We start from the raw sequence: 6,000 nt of genomic DNA, 5'->3' as shown, positions 1-6,000 counted from the left end.
ATCACTGAGCGTGGGTCTTCAGGCCCCTGCACCTCCCTCCCAATGGTCGTGAGCGGAAGCGGGCATGTCCCTGGTGGTCAGGGCCCTTGGCGAGGCACGCTGTCTTGTGCCTCTTGAAGATGTCCTCAGCGGTGGGGAGGGGGAGGGGAGCTGGCTGAGTCTACGACTGGGCTCGGAATTGCAGTCAAATTGCAGTCAGTGGCGAGTGAGTTATTGCTGCTGAACATTCAAGTTCAAGTTCGAGTTTATTGCATACATACTCAGGGTATAAATGCCATGAAAAATTAGCTGTCACATGTCATGAAAGTCTCGGTAATGTTGGACGAAGCGCAGGGGTAGAGGAAATCTGGCTGTGGCTGGAATTTGGCTTTTGCATCGAGAAGGAATCCTATGCCTCTGCTTCTGACATCACCTCTTGCCCGGTACCAGAGCCTTGGTCTGGGAGCAGGCAGCGTTCCGATTACATCCCCTGGGTGGCTGCACCACTCACGTCGATTGCTCCTTCCTGAGTGACACCTGGCCCGTGGCCCAGCCTGGTCCGAAGGGATTCAGAACACCTTCTCTTTAACGCGTCACGGCGGATTGCAGATCCCCTGCCTTGTGTTGTTTCATGAAGCACTGGCAAATCGCACACATTAGCTTGTATTTATGATTACTTGTTTCACTTTATTTTCACAGTTTGTCTTCGTTTGCCTAATGTCTCATTCTGTAGAATTCACAGCCACACGTGGCTGTAGAGGCCAGGTTATTATATCAGGTTCAGCACCATATGGTTAGTGACAACAATACATAATAATAATAACAACTATAAATTATACACATTAAATTAAATAAGTAGTGCAAGAAGAGAGGAAAAAATACTGAGGTAGTGCTTGTTGTCCATTCAGAGGTCTGATGGCAGAGGGGAAGAAGCTGTTTCTGAAATGTTGAATATGTGCCTTCAGGCTCCTGTACCTCCCCCTTTACGGTAACAGTGAGAAGAAGGTACATTTGAAGATTAAATAGTGGCTTCATTTCTCATACGTATATTGAAACATCCATTGAAATGTCTCGTTTGTGTCCAGTGTAGATGCAAGTGTCAGCCTGCTTCCAGCATTGACATAGCGCGCCCACAACTTTTCAATCTTCTGTTAGCGCAGAACGACATGTTCTACAGAACGTTTCAAGATTCAGGATTCAATATATGACATATTTATCGTATGTGTTTATTTATCTTTGAATCATACTGTGAAATGCGCCATTTGCATCAACTACCAACACACCCCAGTGTCGCCACACATTCTGGTACCAGCATAGCATGCCCACAATGCCTGGCAGAACAACACAGAACGCAACAGTGCCAGGGTAGAGTAGTGGTTAGCGCTATTTCAGCTCAGGGCATTCCTGAGTTTGGAATCCAATTCCATTGCCGTTCCACAAGGAGTACATTCCTCGGGGTGCTCCGGTTCCCCCCACAGTCCAGAGGCATACTGGGTGGGTCAATCGGTCCTTGTAGATCATCCTGATTAGTCTGGAGTTAAGTTGAGCGTTGCTGGGGGGTGCAACTCGTCGGGCTGGAAGGGACTGTTCCGCGCCATGTCTCAAAGTAGGTATAACACGCAAGCATCAGAAGAACAGCAGCAAGTCAAGCCCCGTCCCCCCCTCCCACAGCTCTCTAACACCAGGGCGGGCAGTCTTCCAGCCTCCAGTGAATCGGGCCTGCAGACACTGGGCTTCCACTTCCCCAGCGGATTCACAGAGACTGGCAGACTCGGGAATCTGGCCACTGGGTCTCAGCCTCCGGACTTCTGAATCGTCACTGTGAACGTGTGACAAATAATGTGATAAGTAGGGTGCCAGAGTCACGTGGCGGATAATTACTCACTGACCGTTATGCCGCTGGAGGTTAGGGCAGCAGTGAAGGCCCTCCATCTCTGTCTGTCCACAGAGTCACACTCAGATGTGGAAGGATTCCTCATTGCTGTCTCCATCACAATTTTGTTTGACTATTCAGGATTGTTCGCCCTGAGCTGAACCCTGAACGTGGAGGACTGGGGACCACTCTTAGGCTGACCTCTACCCTTTGACCTGTTTGGCATGGATGACCCTACCCTGAGCCCAAGCACAAGGCCCTGTCTCTAGCCAACAAGGCTCTCCAGGTCATTGAGGCATGTGAGCCTCCAAACCCTACAACAAGGTTGTGGTCCTCTTTTAGAGGAGTGTGGAGGTTATTGTGACACTATTACACCCCAGGGCGTTCCAGAGTTCAGAGTTCATTTCCGGCGCTGTTCTGTGAAGAGTCTCTGTATGTCTTCCTCGTGGAATGTGTAAGGTTTCCTCAGGTGCTCCGGTTTCCTCCCACAGTCCAAAGACATACCAGGTAGGTTAATTGGTCATTGTAAATTGTCTTGTGATTAGGCTAGGGTTAAACTGGGTTTGTCGGGGGTGCTGGCACAGCATGGCTCAAAGGGCCGGAAGGGTTTGCTCCGCTAAATAAACAAATAAATAAATAAACGAAATCTGAATCTGAACGTAGTCTCACTTGGCTTGTTCTATTAAGGGGTAAATTCTTCAGGCAGCATCATTTAATATTATTACTGGCTCCTACCCTCTCCCCTCCACTCCCCAATTGCAAATAGTGTTATTTCCTCTCAAGGCTACTTTGTGGCTGTTTTAATGAGTATTTTTAATGTTTTCTCACATGCAGGAATGTGAAAATGAAAAATACAAAGTTTGTCTAAAATAACTACACCTATATCCCGAAGAAAAAGTCTCTGCTTCTTCACAGAAAAGAGCAAAATAGTTATACTTCAATTAAAAAATATGTGTTTGGATTCTGAAGTGTACCTGTGATTGGAGATAGACTAGAACAATTTTTTTTGCTGTGGTTATTAACAATATTCCTTTTGGCAGAAGAAATATTCTCCAAAGAAGCCTGATATTCTTGGCTTGCTTCGCACAGACTTTTCCCGTGTGGTTATGTAGTGTGATTTGCAAGTGAAAACCCAGGAAATCTTAGAAGGTGCATGTTGTCTGCACAAAGTCTGCATTGTTACTAGTTCGCAGCGACCTGCAATACAAGCCCAGTGGTTTTACTGTTTGTCCAAGAGAGAGGCCAGGTGAAGAAGGACACAGAGTACCAGGGTCTGGCTGTGAGGTAGTGCCCATGAACCCAGGAACACTACCTCACTATTCCTCCTTCGCCCTATTTATATTTTTATATTTTGCAACTTACAGTCATTTTTAATGCCTTGCATGTACTGTTGCCACAAAACAACTTTCATGACAGAGTGGCACTGTCACGTAGCAGTTAGCGAAATGCTATTGCGGCGCCAGTGACCTGGGTTTTATCCGCCGCTCTCTGTAAAGCGTTTGTACATCCTCTCTGCGGCCACGTTGATTTCCTCCCGGTGCTCTGGTTTCCTCCCACAGACCAAAGGCGTACAGGTTGATGGGTTCGTTGGTCACAGGGGTGTAATTGGACAGTGCGGGCTCGTTGGGCTGGAAGGGCCTTGTATCTCTAACTCAATAAACACCAGTGATAAAAAAACCCTACTGCAAACATGGACAGTCCCAAGCCCCGAATGGAAGAGGCCAGTAAAAACCCAGAGCTACAGAAATGCCATCAGAAGCTCCAAAGTCCTCATCCCTGGGAGAGGAAGGATCTTCACTTGAAGACGTATATGTCATGTGGTGAAAGTGGAACCCACCGGGCCAATCAACCTTCAGCCCGGGACAGAGGACTCTGGCGAGCTGCTGTCGGCAGCCTCTGCCCCAGTACAGATGAGGGGCTAAAACGAAGAGGAAGATAATAAACCTGATTCTGATTCTGATTTTGACAGGAGTTGAGTGATGGCCCAAGTGCAGAGGGAGAGACACAGACACGGACTGAACAATTCGCTGAGTTTTAGTAAGAACTGCACAGAACAAAGGAAAGTATTAAACATTGGCCAACAGGGTGCTAACTAAAACTCTCAAACTAACTAAAATCTAACGCCATCATTGTGGCTCAAAAGCAGTAACCTAGAACTAAATTTATATCGCTCCTTTAACAGCATCTATCTAAATCACTAATCTTTGTTCCCAAAACGTGGACCAAGGTATACAGGGAGCGTTGTCATCACCGTGCTTCGATCGAGACTCGACAAACTGATAAAAAAAAAGGAAGAGAGTTAAACACAATTACACAGAACCCCTAATTTTATTCTCATGTGCATGATTGCCATCTTCTTTCAGCTGCCCGCCTGTAGGAGCGCCCCGACTCCGCGGCAGTGTCCAAGGCTGTGACAGTCAGAACTGGCTATGTGATTAGCTCACACACCTGTGAGACAGAATTGTGGGTTCATACCCTTCTCCTTAGACCAAATCTCCGAAACCACTCTGATCTGTGGTGACAGAGGCTGATTCAGATTCTGGGCAGATGAGGGTATTTATCTGCAGAAGCCAGAGGTGAAGGCAAGCACTCGGAGGCCATGCCCCACCGAGGGGTCTGGGGTAGAGTACCAACTGACAGCGAAGGAATGAGTAACTTGGGGAGTGGGTTCCGAGGGTGGAGAGTAGAAAAAGCTGCAGTTCTGCTAACCTGTGTTCCACTTGTGAAAATCCCATCCCCTCCCCAGTAAAGCCTTGGAAATGGTCCACGTGATTACGCAGGGCTCTTGCTATTGTGGATTAAATACCAGAACAGCCCCTGATGGGAGGAAGCACATTGCAGCAATTACAGGACAAGCCCTCTCCTGTACTGTTATAATTCTTTGACGGAATTGGAGCTGGGAATAACAGAAGCTACTTATTACTGCACCAAATTGTGTGTTTATTTGAAGCCCCGATTTCACCAAGCTTAAGGCCTAAAACCTGGCGATGTTGTAATTAAGTTTGCAAATAAACTTGCGTAAAACTTTCCCCCCTCTTCCGCCCTCGGCTCTGGGTAAAGCCTCCACTGCTCTCTCTCGCACCTAGAAATCTTTTGCAGCTCCGCTCGGCAAGGTTGGTTAGAAGGGTGAGCTTTTTTTTTACACTGGGTGAGCCAAAGCAACAACAGAATTTATACTGATGTACTAAAGTCCTGAAGAAGGGTCTCAGCCCGAAACGCCGACTGTTTATTCATTTCCATACGTGCTGAGCTCCTCCTGCATTTTGCATTTCTCCAGAGTTCCAGCATTTGCAGAATTTCTTGTGCGTAACAGTATTTATATAGCACCTGATATAAGGCCATAAGACATAGTAGCAGAATTAGACCATTCAGCCCATTGGGTCTGCTCCAGCATTCAATCATAGCTAATTTATCTTTCCTCTCAACCTCATTCTTCTGCCTTCTTCCTGTAACCTTTGACACCCTTCCTAATTACAAACCTATCAACCTCGGCTTTAAATATACCCAATGGCCTGGCCTCCATGGCCGCCTGTGGCAATGAATTCCACAGACTCACCACCCTCTGGTTAAAGAAATTCCTTCTTGTATCTATTCTAAATAGACGTCATTCTAATGTGAGACTGTGCCTCTAGTCCGTCTCCTTCTCTATTGGAAACATCCTCTCCACATCTGCTCTACCTGGGCCTTTCATCATTTAAGTTAAACATCAAGACAGAAATGGGGCATCAGGACAAACAATCAAAGGTGTGCTCAGAGGGCAGGTCTCAAGGAGATCCTAATTGTTGGGGAGAACACTAAGGGAAATGTGTGACAGGAAGCAATAAGCAATGCACTGGGGGAGCTCAACAGCCCAAGCAGTATCAGGAGGAGGAAAGGAATTGTTGATGTTTTGAGTCGAAACCCGAATGTCCTGATGAAGGGTTTTATCCCAAAACGTCAACTGTTTACTCTTTTCCATAGATAGAAACATAGAAAACCTACAGCACGATACATGCCCTTTGGCCCACAATGCTGTGTCGAACATAGAACATAGAAAACCTACAGCACGATACAGCACAACACAAAGCTGTGCCGAGCATGTCCCTACCTAGGGTTACCCATAGCCCTCTATTATTCTAAGCTCCATGTAGCCATCCAGGAATCTCTTA

Source organism: Hemitrygon akajei, chromosome 11, assembly GCF_048418815.1.
Source record: "Hemitrygon akajei chromosome 11, sHemAka1.3, whole genome shotgun sequence".
In the NCBI taxonomy this organism is placed as follows: Eukaryota; Metazoa; Chordata; class Chondrichthyes; order Myliobatiformes; family Dasyatidae; genus Hemitrygon; species Hemitrygon akajei.
Note: the sequence above shows the minus strand (reverse complement) of the source record.